The 15,617-nt window shown below is 36.4% G+C and overlaps 1 protein-coding gene across 4 annotated transcripts in view; it reads left to right on the top strand.

Annotated features, from left to right (window-relative positions):
- Positions 1–15,617, top strand: part of pcdh1b (protocadherin 1b) — a 305,888-nt gene that overhangs the window by 186,179 nt on the left and 104,092 nt on the right. The gene's annotated exons all lie outside the window — the stretch shown is intronic.

Genomic DNA, 15,617 nt, shown 5'->3' on the forward strand with positions numbered 1-15,617 from the left:
TAAATACAATGATCGTAAACATTTATTTATTATATTTTTTTATTATTTATTTCTTTATTTCTTTATTTAATATTTTATTCTTTTATTTATTTAGTTATTTAGTTTGCTTAATTATTAATTATTAATTCGTTCTATTCTAACAAAATATTTAAATAAATAAATCAACAAATAAATAAATCAACAAATAAATAAAGAAATAAATATATAAATAAAATAAAGAAATAAATGCACAATGATCATAAACATTTAAATATTTATTTTTTTATTTATTTATGTATTTATTAAGTTAGTTAGTTAGCTAGTTACCTTAATTATTTATTAATTATTAATTAATTTATTCAATTTTGATTGATAAATACATAAAAATAAATAAAAAAAATAAATACACAATGATTGTAAACATTTTATTTATTTATTTATTTATTTATTTATTTAGTTAGTTAGTTAGTTAGTTAGTTAGTTAGTTACTTACTTAGTTAGTTAGTTAGTTAGTTTAATTAATAATTATTCATTTATTCATTCCATTCTGATTTGTAGCACTACTTGTTCAGGAAAAACACAGTTCACCTTTGCATAATTCATTTGAAGAATATTGTCAGATGAAACCATGTTGCACTGAGTAAATATTCCTGTCAAACAAGATGTGATATTTCCCGAATCTGCGTGATCTACTCAGAAAATCTCTTTTTATTATACGCGAGGAAGAAGGAAGGAGAATAAAAAAAGAGCCAACTTCATGTTTCCAACGGCACGCTTTTGCATAAGAGCCAATAGGTGTCAGAACAGACTGTACCCGGTTCTTCTCTCCTCCACAAACCCTACTAACTAACTACACGAAGCCTCTTCTCACTTTTACTCTCGTCCTGCCTTTATTCTTTCTCTCGTTGTTCTGAAAAGAGACAGAAGCTAAGTATATCTAGAGGGGGATGACTTGGCAAAAGTGTCTAAAAAATATCCAGTTGCTGTAAAAGACATGAAGCAGGTTGTCTTTGCTGAAGTACACGTCGTCTCTGATGAGTTCGGCTTTACTCCTGAAACCGCAAATCATCACTTCTGCTAACAGCGCTGTTTATGAGAAAATTAACAGTATAATGTACACTTTTGACCTCATTAAAACACTGACAGTAGTTGCAGTTTTAATATGCTTTCGCTAGTTGAACTTTGTGTTGAGGGATATTACTGTGTGTTGTACTTTTGTACTACTTCTATGAAGCAATTATTTATTTGTTAATAAGGCGGTGTTTGAAAGCAGGGTGAAAGTTCTTTTTAGCAGTTTCGTGAAGTTAGAAAGTTTATTTTTTTATTGCTGTGGTTATGGACTGTTGAACCACATCGTCTCTGATAGGTCAGAAATACATAAGCTGTATGCAAATGAAAAAGTAAGTCCAAAGTCAAAACGCTTGCATATTTTTACAGTTTGAGATGAGCATGGAAAATAACTATAGAATATTAAAAGTTTTATTTTTAGTAGTAAACAATCAAACAAACAAACAGATGATACTTTCTAGTGTTTGATGTATGGGTTTTCTCCATTTATTTGCGCTTTTTAAATACATTATGGCATCTTTTTCTTTCTTTTTGTAGTGATACGTTTAGTCATGTTAAACAATATGCTGCCTTGGTAGCTTATGTAAATTTCATTGTTAATGTTTTTTTTGGGGTTTTTTTTGTAAATTACAGTATTTAACTGTAATATGAACTGTATTTTAGTGGCTTAATGGCTTGCACTGTTGCTTTATAGCAAAAAGGTTGCTGGTTCGAGTCCCAGCTGGACCACTTGGCATTTCTGTGTGGAGTTTACATGTTCCTCCCGTGTTGGCGTGGGTTTCCTTTGGGTGCTCCAGTCCAAAGTTATGCAGTATAGGTGAATTGAATAAACTACATTGGCCGTAGTGTATGAGTGTGTGTGTATGAATGCGAGAGTGTATGGGTACTGGGTTGCAGCTTGAAGAGCATCTGCTGTGTAAAACATATGCTGGAATAGTTGGCGGTTTATTCCGCCGTGGTGACCTCTGAAATAGCTGAAGGAAAATGAATGAAATGAATTTTACTGTAGGACAGTTATCTAGTATATTACTTTATTCTAAAATTGCTTTGTGAAAATTAAAACAAAGGATCATTCTGAAAAAGTAGCCCTATAAACATTTCTGGAGACTGCAAATTATGTAGCCAGAGGAACGTATGGCTGCATTTTGTCTTTTAAATAAATGCTACAGGACAGTATGATGCCATTCCATTTCACACTTGCAGCTGACTGCTTACCTCCATGTGGACAACTTTCCCACTGTTACTAATTTGTTTAGTGGCTCGACATGTACTCCAGCGGACTTGAGACACAGTGAGCAGCTGACCATGACGAGGGGGTTCGAGTCTGGCAAAAACAAAAGCAGAAGCCAGAAAAATTAATAAATGAGTAAATAACAGGGTGAGAATGTTGTAAAATCAAAAAAAAAAAAAAATGGTAAAAGTCCGTTTCTTTTTCTGGATTGCTTTTTAAAACTGTCGGTTGGGTTTAGGGAAGCAAGTGGGCAGGTCAATCAATGCTTTTGAAAACACTATTGGTTGGGTTTAGGGATGGAGGAGGGTGGATCAGTCTATCAGTCAGTCAGTTGACAGTGGCCTCTGGACAATTTATGCAAGAACAGCAGGCTCCTGGGACATATTTAGCATTCTCCACAAATGTATGTGGCGGTACGCTTTCAGAATGAGCCAAAGTTGAAAAATTACTGTATATTTTACAGTAAAGATGTACATACAATTCTGTAAACACATATACAGCAATATACAGTAAAAGTTGCTGTAAATGTATATACATTATTTAGCTGTTATTGATTTACAGTAAGATACTGTAGATTCTACAGAGCAGACAGTCCCTTAATGCAATTCTGAAAGCAACATTAATTTATATAACGTATATACTTTATTACAGATGTGTTTAGATTACTGAAAACTGTTTCATATTTAGTGATCAATAACAAGGCAGTGATGGGAGTTCTTTTAACCAAGCTATGCAAGTCCTCATCAGGTATCCCGCCCTGAAATGAAACCATTTGAGAAGCACTGCACAGGCCATGGATCCGAGTGAGCCCATGGAAGTTTGGCCCTGGAGAAATGGTTGCTGTTGTTTAGCTAAGATTAGCTTAGATGAAGCGAAATGGACTGAACTCTCTCTCTCTCTCTCCATCGCTCGCTCTTACTCCATCTCTCCACCGCAGCTCGCTCCTCTCCAGCTAAATGGAATCATCTCCGTCTGATAATGGAGTGTAATTCCATTACCCCAGCTCAGCGTCCCAAGGGGGGGCATTTCCGCCCGACACCCCCTTCTCTCCCCTAATGTGCTCATTTCCCCTGCCTAATAGAAATGGATGGGTCTGTGGGTCTTCTCTGGGAAGAGTAGGAGAGACAATGGAGAGAAAAAGATACGGAGAAGCAGGGGATAGAGGTGAAATGTTTTGGAGAATAATTTGGCGGAATGAGCCGAGATGGAAAAGATGAGAGGAGCTCAAAAAGCGCAAAGTGATTACTCGGTAAAAGCCGGGGAACGGGTTTGATGTCTTCCGTGGTGCCGGAGTATTTATGAGCAGTTATGGATCTATTTGAATTCCTCTCTCTCATCTCTTGCCTAAAAGACAATCCTGAGCGTTCATATCAGCCAACTGGTAATGGCTTCCACAAACAAGCAGACAAACAAACAAAAAACAACCGAACGGTCTCGGCAGAAGAAAGGCCTTTTGAACATCTGTGCAGTTGTCAGGGTTCATTTCTCAAGAGCCTCTCAAAAGGCTGCCGCCGAGCGCTCTAACGTTGCACAAAGCGTCCATTACGCCCTCGTTTAGGAGAGCAAATAGGCTGCCGTTCTCCCGCCATCACGCCCATATCAGGGGAAATGAAGGCAATCATTCGTCTCAAATGAGCAAACAAGCCATCTCCATAACGGCAACATCCAATCTGTCCCGTACCATTCAATCAGGCCACTTCTTTAAGCTGGAAAACAGGAAAATAGTTTTGACGTTCCGATGCAGTGAACCGCATGTACACTCATAAAAGAGAGAGAGCGAGTAGGAGAGAGAGTTGTTTTTAATGATTCTAACTAACCACATTTCCACCGCTGAAAATTTGCTCAGACATTCTTCAATGGTAAACATAAATTACACCCAAATGCAACCCTTTTAGATGATTCCAGAGACAGGGAATTCAGTCTCAGGCCCACATATTTTTAAATAGAAACGAAAAGTAACGTGTAAAGCATTTATATTAAATGCTAAACCTTGATTCGTGCAGACTGGGGTTAAGCATACATGATTATCTCTGTCATGCACATCCTTTAATTACATACTTTATACTATCATGTAGACACCAGAGATTCTGAATCACTCCTCCCACAGCCCACAATTCCACTCATATTTATTTAATGCCGCACAGCTAACCGTAAAATGAAAAAAGTGAACATAGCTAAACACAGAAAGGCTAGCGCAATCTCGTGCCGCACCGCAAAACATGTCTAATTGATCAAATCATTTTATGGCGGCAGAAATATGCACCTTTCTACTTGAAGCGCGAAAACAGTTTTGTTTGTGTGGCGAGGGTGTTATGGAAACGCTAATTAAAAGGCTGGAGAGGATATATAGACGGCAAGGAATGAGAAATCATGGTTTGGGCTGAAAGTATGCTTGAGTGTTTACCACTGTCTTCTCGTTTTATCAAGACGGTCTCTGAGGCGACTCGCTGACCGCCCTCTGAATGTTAAACCTCGGTATGGATGGGTGAACGGAGTTAAAGAGAACGGGTGTGTGTAAACTAATCAAAAGCAGATGCGCTTGGATGTTCTGGAAATGTCGTCTCTGTTACTTCCGGTTCCCACTCAGTAGTTTTCCCACCATAATGCTCTTCATGTTTACACAATGAGATTAGTTTTTTAAAAGTCTTTCTTTGCGCTCGACCTCCTCCTCAGCGTCGTCTCTCTGCGATTCCCCCATTCATTGTGGATGAGTGTGACTGTGATTATCAGTCATGACTGAGTTCTGACAGGCGCTCGTGGGCCAGCTTGAGGTCCTCGCTAAAATGAGCAACCACAATGTATTCAGGCAGTGGGTCATCTCGTCCTGCTCAACCTCAGCACACATACATACACTGCTGCGTTTCTGTGTCACGATGGGGACTTTCCATTGAAGTTTAGTGTTTTATACTGAGACAAGGACTTGTGTTTGTATACCTGTTTGTATTAAAAGAATAAATATAAGCATGTAGTTTCAAGGGTGACACAGTGGCTCGGTGGTTAGCACTGTAACCTCACAGCAAGATGGTTGCTGGTTCGTGCCCTGGCTGGGTCAGTTGGTATTTCTGTGTAAAGTTTGTATGTTCTACCTTTGTTGGTGTGGGTTTCCTCCGAGTGCTTTGGTTTCCCCCGCAGTTCAAAGTGTGTATGGGCTTCCCAGTACTGGCTTGCGGCTGGAAGGGCATTTGCTGTGTAAAACATATGCTGGATAAGTTGGCAGTTCATTCTGCTGTGGCAACCCCTGGAAAGGAAATTAAATGAATGAATGAATGAATGAATGAATGAATGAATGAATGAATGAATGAATGAATGAATGAAGTTTCAGCTGAAAGAAAAAAAGTCAGATTATAATGTTCTGTTAGGATTATTAGAAACAATATTGACAATCACATTTTATGAGATGAAGAAATACCGAAAACAGTCACATTGTGGGCTGTGAATGTGAATTATCACTTGTGAAATCATAATAATGAATTACATAAATATGAAATTCATTGACATATGAATCTGTAATAAGTAGAAAATTGCAATTGCTGTGCTATAAAGTCACGTTTTGAGAAAAGTATATGTACACACTCAATAATAAAGGTATAAAATCTGTCATTAGGATGGTACCAAAAGGTACACTTTTTTACCATACAGGTGGACATTCATACCTTTAGGGTACACGTTTGTACCTTTAAGCTACTATAAGGTACACATTTGTACATTTTAGGTATAAATATTTACCTTTAAGAACCCGATACACTCAACAAAAATGATTACTGCTGCTTGTTCAAACTACCTGTTTAACTGAAACAACACAATTCTTGCAATTTATTTGGCCAATTTATTTGTTTTATGTTCAGTCCACTTAAATCTGTAAACCAGTAAGTTAACTTAAGCATTTTGTGTTAGAACAACATGAAGGAATTCTGTTGGTCTAACTACACTGAAAAAAATTATTCAGAGATGACTCCTTGCATTTACTCAATTTTTTTTACGTAAGGTGGTTGTAAACAATTTATCTGTGTTGAATTTAAACAAACAAATTAAGTTGAACATTAATAAACTTAATTTGTTTGTTTAAATTCAACACAAATAAATTGTTTGCAACAGTTCTGCATGCAACACTTTTTTCTGTGTACCTGGTAAGGGGATTTGTAGTTCCCAGCATGCTTTGCATGGGATTAAATTTAGAGAGAAATGTTGACAATAAAAGTAATCTTGTGTGTTTAAAGTTAATAGAAAGACTTGCTAGAGTTTAATCTTTTGAAGTTTTAGAAGAGTTTCATGTAACGCCTTGAATTTTAAGATTACCACCTTGCAGAAGCACCCATGCTTTGGCTGTTGGCAGCTTAATTAGCAAAAAATGCAGTTTATTGCTTTGCTCAGTGAACAATAACTGTCCTAAAATTTGTTCTGAGATCAGTCTCAATCGACTGTATGTAAAACTCATAAAATATACTTAAAATGGCTCTTTTAGTTCATTTAGGATAGCTTCAAATAAAACTAAGAGACTTTGCAATGCACAACACATGATATACATACATGATATTATAAGACATTTGAGTTTAAGTTAAATAAAAATACATTTATTGGATGGAAATCTTGCCCTCAATTAAATTGAGGTCATCCAATAAGTTTTTTTGTTTGTTGGTTTGTTAGTTTTTTTGAGTGTACTGCCTCAGTAACAGATTTTGTTCCATTATTTCTGAGAGTGCATATATTTATTACCAAAAAGACCTGAAGAGTTCAGATGCAAAAACCTTTAAATGCCATTTGAAATTTCATTTAAATTTTTCTCAACTTCCTGTGTTTATGTACAGTTTTTCACTTTACAACTAATGGAAATACCATATTCATAAACATACATGTGAAATTATTGAACCTAAACACTAGAGTCTGAGAAACATGCTAATTTTAAAAGACAAATTTAGATGACATTTAGAGATTTGCATCTAAACTCACATCATAAGATAACAACTTTTGCAATGATTTTAAGATATAATGTTGAAAGAGTACAGATACAATCACACGATAAAGTCAAAATGTTCAGAAATAAACTTGTGAAAACAATTTAACATAACATTAAGCTGCCATTGAGAGAACTATAATTGTGATTTGTAATGAAAGTGTCACATCATGAGAAGACGTAATTGTATGTCACAACCACAAGAAACTTTAAATGGATAGTTTACCCAAAAAAATAAAAATAAAAATCTGCCATCATTTACTCACTCCTATTTGAGTTTCTTTTTTCTGTTGAACACAAAAGAAGATACTTTGAAAAATGCTGGTTCTCCATAGACTATCACAGTTATTTTCCCCCTATGGATTTTCTATGGAGGTCGATGCAACCAGCATTCTTCAAAATATCTTCTTTTGTGTTCAACAGAACAAAGAAGTGCATAAATGTTTAAAACCACACGAGGAAGAGTACACAATGAGGTCGTTTTCATTTTTGGGTTTACTTTCCCTTTAGGATACATCCCGATTACATAAGAATAGAGATTAAAGACACAGATAAAGTCACATGTTTTAATGTTGAAGATGCAGTTATGAGAAACAAAGTCACAATAACATTTAGATTTGACGTACTGTGCGGTAAAAACCTGCACATTCATACATACACGCACACAGTTTAATTGGAATTGTGGGAAGCTTGTGAAAGCCCAGTGGACTATGGAAGTAGATCTAATGCCTCCACAAATTATATAATAAAGTGTGCAGCAGTGGACCACAGCTGGGTCTCTCTTTATCTCTCTCTTTCTCACTCTCTCTCTCTCTTACACACAGAGCTATGCTTAGATTTTGAAGTAATGCTGAGCACTTGTTTCCAATGCTGAATTTATCCTCTCGTCCCCACGAGAGAGGAAAAAAAATAGGCAGTGATGCATACGTGTGTGCGTGTGTCTGTTTTGGACATTCCTTAGTTCTTCTTAATTAGCTGTGCTGTTTTGCTATAGCAGCTTAGATGAAAGGCTTGCGCGTAGGGAAAGTGGGTGATCTCCCCCACAGAGCCCTGCTCTCTTTCTCTGCTTACAGCCACTGCAGCGTCCTGTCCCAATCCTCGTCCCTGTCCCGCTCTCACAGCTAACAATGGATGTAGACCAGATTGTTAGTGCCTTCGCCAGAGACTCTCAGTGCTTTTTTTTTTTTGTAACTAAAAAACAGCACATGAGGACTGCAGTGGCTGAGCTAGATATTAGCCCTTGTGAACAATAAATGTCAGTCTATAATGCAGGAGTTGCAGGACTAAATCTTAGTTTAATACATGTAGAGTATTAGGATTTGATTGATTGATTAATCGATTCAATGAATTAAAATGGATGGATTTAATGTATAATTGACTACTAAAAAAAATTAATTAATTTATTTATTTATAATATGTTTATATTTATTATAATTTTCTGTTTATGCATTTATTATTTATTTTTTATATATTTATAATATTTACATTTATAATATATATAATATGTATATAATATATATATATATATATATATATATATATATATATATATATATATATATATATATATATATATATATATGTATATATATATATATATATATATATATATATATATATATGTATGTATATATATATATATATATATATATATATATATATATATATATATATATATATATATATATATATATATATATATATACATACATAAATATCTAATTTATTTATTATAATTATAAAAAATAATAATCATAATAAATAATATATAATTAATTTAATAATTTATTTATTTAATTTATTATTATTATTATTATTATTTTCTTTTTTTTACAGTGCAATGTAAATTTAGAATATAAATATACATATAGTATTATGAATTGATTGATTGATTGATTGATTGACTGATTGATTGACACAAAATATGAAGATTGATTGATTTATTGTATAATTGACTCGACTGAAAAATAAAATATTTATTTATTTATTTATTTATTTATTTATTTATTTATTTATTTATAATAGTTATATTTATTATAAATATATTTTTTATTATTATTCCTACTACTACAATTATTATTATTATTATTATTATTATTATTATTATTATTATTAACATTATTATGTGTATATATATATATATATATATATAACTTTTGCTAGCAATTCTTGAAGTGAGCATTTTTTTTTTTACACTGAACTACAAATATATATTTTTTTCTTATAAATTGAATATAACTTCATATGATGTATGTATTTTTTATTTTAGAATAGAACAATTTTTGGCCAAGTTATATATGGAATCTGAGGGTTTAATTTTTTTTAAATATTGATAAAACTGCCTTTAAAAGTTGTTCAAATCAAGTTCTCAGCCATGTAAATTACTAATCAAAAATGATGTTTTGTCATGTAAGATATAAAATGCACAACATTTCTTCATGAAACATGATCATTACTTGATCCTTACCCAATGATTTATTTTTTTTTATTCATAAAAGAAAATCAATAATGCTGACTCAAACAATGTAATGCTGGCTATTTCTACAAATATTACCATGCAACTTAAGACATATTCAAATGATATTATTTATTTCTATATGTTTTAATTTCCAATTGGAGTCTGCAGGACTGCAGAAAGTAAACTCACTTCACCTTTTAGTGCTGGGTGGAACCGGCGGATATAGAGAGGGAGGAGAGGAAGGAGACAGCGAGACAAGATTCATGGATGGGGTTTATTTCAGGAGTGCAGCTTGTTTATTTCTGCTTATTTGACGATGGTCTGCTATAGTGAGCGAGAGATTGAGTCCTGAGACTAGAGAGAGAGAGAGAGGTGTGGTAGCTTTCTTGCATCGCCCAGAGCAGTGCATTGTGGGCCGCTGTTGTAAATTGGAGCAGAGCTGGCAGACAGGAGCTCCACTACTGAATCACAACAATGACTAGAGTGCTGAGCACTGCAGTTCTCTTGCTACGAGAGAACGACAGCAGAGAGAGAGAGAGAGAGAGAGAGAGAGAGAGAGAGAGAGAGAGAGAGAGGCCATGGAAAATGGGACTGTGAATGTGGAAGTATAAAGGCACTAGAGTATGTACAAGCAACGTGTGTGTGTGTGTGTATGTGTGCAATTGTGCGTGTATGTGTGTGTGTGTGCGGCCACCCCTGCCTCTTCATCATCTAAGGATCCCTGGGTCGTCCCTTGCCAGGCTGTCTGACAGGTGCAGTACAGTGAACGCAGTGTCACGCTGTAATTGTACATCCCCGTTATGTCAGCGTGTAATTGAGCACACAGCCTACAAAGGGCCTGCCAAACACACACACACACACACCTCAGAGTGAGCGCACAGGACATCGCTAACATCCCATGCTATGCCTTTATTGACAATGCCAAAACATTGAGGCTATACAATTCTCAGTCGCAGATAACCAAATAGAGCGGTTTGTAAAAAGAGCAAAGGATCCTGGGAACACTGCCATTGTGTTTAATGGCTACTGACATTAAGACGTAACTCATCTAATTAGCGAATGCGATGTGGAGTCATGTAAGGACAGATTGAATTTAGTCATTCTTTCTCTCGTCCGGTGCTTTACTTCCTTAATTATCTCACCATTCTCTCGCATGCATTGATTTTTTATCCCGGCTCTCTCTTTCGCTTTTTTCCAGCCCTCGTATACTCTTTCTCCTTCCGCAGAGCTGTAACCACACTTTTCCTCCCTGCTTCCGTGCCACTGTGTCATTCCGGTTTTGAAGCCGATGTTAGGCTTTCCTAAACGGCGTAATCGTATTTGATCAGGGAAATCTTAGTATTGTGTTTCTGCGGCCTAGCTTTGGTAACCAGAATCACTGTGGCTCTGATATATGGGTCTGGACCTTTAAATGGCTCTGAGTTCCGGCAGTCCGAATGGGGGAATTTGAGATTTGAGTCCGTGAAGGTCTCTGGATGTACTGTAACTGGATAAGTAGTGTATGGATTAGTATGGCGTACCATCCTCCTCTTGCTCACATAGGAAAAGAAGTTTTAAATGTTCTTCTTCCTCTGTGTTTGAATTGGAAAATAGAAGTCCTTTTATCTAATTTGTTTGATTAACCAAATATGGGGTATGAATTATTTATGCGCTTCGCAGGATCTGAGAGATTCTCACTGTGAAGGAATACACTGGATTTCTTTTCCCCCTTCTTGTTCAGGCTGAGGTTATTTATGGAAGCCCGTTTTTTGCCTCAGAGAGAGACAAAAAATAAGTAATTGTGTTTTTTATTATTTTTTTATTTTACATCTCACAAGGTATTGCTTTATTATCCTTACTATTTGGTGGCACGGTGGCACAGTGGGTAGCATTGTCGCCTCACAGCAAGAAGGTTGCTAGTTTGATCCTCGGCTGAGTCAGTTGGCATTTCTGTGTGGAGTTTGCATGTTCTCCCCATGTTCGTGTGCTCTGGGTGCTCTGGTTTCCTTCATAGTCTAAAGACATTCGCTATGGGTGAATTGGGTAAGCTAAATTGTCCGAAGTGGCGAGGCAGTGGCGCAGTAGGTAGTGCTGTCGCTTCACAGCAAGAAGGTTACTGGGTCGCTGGTTCGAACCTTGGCTCAGTTGGCGTTTCTGTGTGGAGTTTGCATGTTCTCCCTGCCTTCGTGTGGGTTTCCTCCGGGTGCTTCGGTTTCCCCCATAGCCCAGAGACATGCGGTACAGGTGAATTGGGTAGGCTAAATTGTCTGTAGTGTATGAGTGTGTGTTTGAATGTGTGTGTGGATGTTTCCCAGAGATGGGTTGTGGCTGGAAGGGCATCCGCTGTGTAAAAACTTGCTGGATAAGTTGGCGGTTCATTCCGCTGTGGCGACCCCTGGATTAATAAAGGGACTAAGCCAACAAGAAAATGAATGAATGAATGAATAAATTGTCCGTAGTGTATGCATGTGAATGAGTGTGTATGGTTGTTTCCCAGTGATGGGTTGCAGGTGTAAGGGCATACATTGTGTAAAACATATACTAGATAAGTAGGTTCATTCCGCTGTGGTGACCACTGAGTAATAAAGGGACTATGCCGAAAAAAAAAGAATGCATGATGAGGATGATGTAGGCCTATGGTTATAGTAATATTTATACAATATAGTTGTAATGATATTTATACATGATCTAATTAGTTTGCAACCTAAGCAAAACTAATACTAAAATTAGTATTTAAAAAAGTTTTAAAATTGTTTTTGTAGTTGGGGCCCAAATAAATATTTGTTGCTCTTTTGAATCGTTTAAGTTCATTTAAACTTCAAATAAAGAAAAAAATGTGGATATTATCAATACATTTATTGAGTAAAATTGTAAAATTGTTGGGTTGTGGCTGGAAGGGCATAAACATATGCTGGATAAGTTGGTGGTTCATTCTACTGTTGGCGACCCTTGATTAATAAAGGGACTAAGCCGACAAGAAAATGAATGAATGAATATACAAATTATATTTTTTTATTGTAACCTCATATCTCATATCACGACTCCCAATTTAACTTCATATTGTCTCACAATTATAAATTATATATCACACTATGACTCCATCCCTGACAGTTACAGCTTTATATTTCACAACATGACCTCGATTCTTATAAATACAGCTTTGTATCTGACAGAGCAACCTCATATCTCATGGTTATGATTTATTTATTATTTTATTTTTCACAATATGACTTTATTTGTGATAAGTATGCCCATAAACTTCACACTTTACCTCTGGCAAATGCGTGACTCAATCCAAACTCATTACAATTAAAAGTTCTGAAAAACGTTCAACTTTACAGTATCTGAAACAGTTGCTTAGACTCTTTGCGAGCTTTAAATGTGCACAGCTGAAACTTCACACAGTTTGTGTTTGTAACAGTTCACCCCTCAGGGCTGGTTTTCTACTTTATGTTTACCGTCCCTAGGGCTTCATGCTGGTCTTCGCTAGTGCAGAGGGAGTTAGCAGCTCCTGCTTTTGCCAGCCTTACGCCTCGCTCAGGGAGTTCGCATCTACCGCCATGACCACCTTTGTGTCTGGTCCACCGACTGTTGCCAGGTCTGTGGTCAGCGTGGGGAATTAAGCACCACGGCCATTGCCAGTCTAGAGAGGAGCTTAGGGAGTTTAGCCACTGCCACTCGCGCCACTGTTGCCAGGCCTGCCATTTCTCGAGGGACTGGCGGCTGTTTCCAATCTAAAGGATATTGTTGTTGTTGTCCATCAACTTCAGAGGATGAAGTCAGCTAGGTGGATCTCAGAGGACTAGGCTGACACGCACAAGCGGGCACACACACCTCCCGTCCCTGTGGCTTCTTGTTTGTCTCCTGTCCTGCTGGGGCTCTCTGCTAGTGTTGGCATGGAAACGGGGCCCTGGTGGGTAGTTCGGGGGGCTGTTGAGCTGCGGGGGCCTGAAGCTTCGCTGCCCACTTACCTAACCAAGTGTCTCACACATACCGCAGTAATGACAGGTATGCTCGCAGAATGCCTCATGCTGTCTATACTTAATGCCATTGTGTCTCAGTAGGCAGTAAGCTGTTTCCAGATATGAAGGGCTCTTATGGTTGAACCAGTGTCACCTCTTCTCCAGATCAATAGTGAGTCTTGGGCTACGTTAACAATAGGGTGTTTTAGTTTTAAAATACCAACCTCAAGATGCATTTTATTTTGAAACCTGAAATGTGTTGCTCCAGATACATTTGGTTGGATGTTTTGGATGGAAAATAAACTAAAGGGTGATGGCCCCATTTAAAAAAAATCAGATATATGTTGTTTAGGATACATTACTATCACAAGATCATTGGAAGAACGTGCCTCAGGAAGCATTTTATTTTGAAACATGAAATGCGTTGCTCCATGTGCATTTTATTGGACATTTTGGATGGAAAATCCACTAGAGGGCAATGTCTGCATTAAAAAAAAATCAGATATATGTTGCTTAGGGTACGTTAACAACCCAAGATTATTGGGAGAATGTGCCTCAGGACACATTTTATTTTGAAATGTGAAATGCGTTGCTCCAGGTGAATTTTGTTGGATATTTTGGATGGAAAATACACTAGATGGCCATGTCTGCATTTTAAAAAATTAGATATATGTTGTTTAGGGCAGTGGTTCTCAGAGTGGGGGGTGGGTCCCCCCGAGGGGTTGCGGGACAATGAAGGGTGGGTCACCTGGTGATTTCCAAAAATCTATTTATTTTTATTTAACCATAAGAATTACCATATTTTATCCATAACCTACTAAAAAAAATAGTTGTTTATAGTTACTTTATACTATAAAGTAGCTTATAGTACTAGTTCTATTGGACTGCGACCCCTGAGTTAATTACATTATATTAAAGACACAGCAATAGTGTCAGATGCAGCAGATTGATTTTATAAAACCAGGTTAAACTTTCTGGCCCATTTACAGCACTCGCATACATTCCAAAAAAATTAAACAAAGAATAGACTTGGGTCTATTGGTGTGTGCGTGTGTGTGCCATTGCATGCAAGGTTTCTGTTTTTTTAACCACCACAGAGGATATTGGGGGTTGCGAGTCACTGGCATTTTATTTTGGGGGTCGCAGGCTGAAAAGTTTTGGAATCCCTGGTTTAGGGTATGTTACCAACCCAAGATTATTGAAAAAAATCTACATTTTAATCTATTTTATTTTTATTATAAAACCTAAAATGCATTTCTCCAGGTACATTTTGTTGGACATGTCTGATGAAAAATGCACAAGAGGGCAATATCTGCTTTTATGTTGATTTATGTTGTCATATATGTTGATACAGTATATGAATCTGATATATGTTGTTTAGGGAATGTTTTGTTGTTCGTTTCAATCACAAAATAAGATAAAAGTGCCCTCCAACCACATAGTTTCACCTTGAATTTGCATTTCTTTAATCTCTTTTGTGGAATCACACTTCACTGGACCTATACTCTACACCATATAAAATGGCTACCGAGCAAACTAACCACTCATAGAACTTGTCCATATGGAGATAGAAAGCAAATGCAAGTTATTTTGTTGTGTTTATTTAGTTTTGTTAGGTTTAGTCCTTAGACTGTCTATAATATGTCACTGTAAATATCATTAGTGTGTAAAGGAACAGTAGTTGTTGGCGTCATCCTGCCCTTATAGCATTCATTTTACCTAGACAATGCAGTTCAACTTATTTTAATGTACATTTTTACATTTTTCACAAAAAAAAAAAAAAAAAAAAAAAAACATTAAGCTGAAGCATATATTTCCAATGAGCCTATGTTGCAAAATGCTCAGTGTATGCTTGGCATCCATACTACTCCATCAAGACAGATTTTTTGAAATACCTCATATCGCCCAAAATGTAATCTATGTTCTATTAGCACAATAGGGAAAAAAGTTTAACCTACAGTATATACTAATTCCAGTAAACATATAGCT

The sequence above is a fragment of the Danio rerio genome, chromosome 14 (genome assembly GCF_049306965.1).
Source record: "Danio rerio strain Tuebingen ecotype United States chromosome 14, GRCz12tu, whole genome shotgun sequence".
Taxonomy (NCBI): Eukaryota; Metazoa; Chordata; class Actinopteri; order Cypriniformes; family Danionidae; genus Danio; species Danio rerio.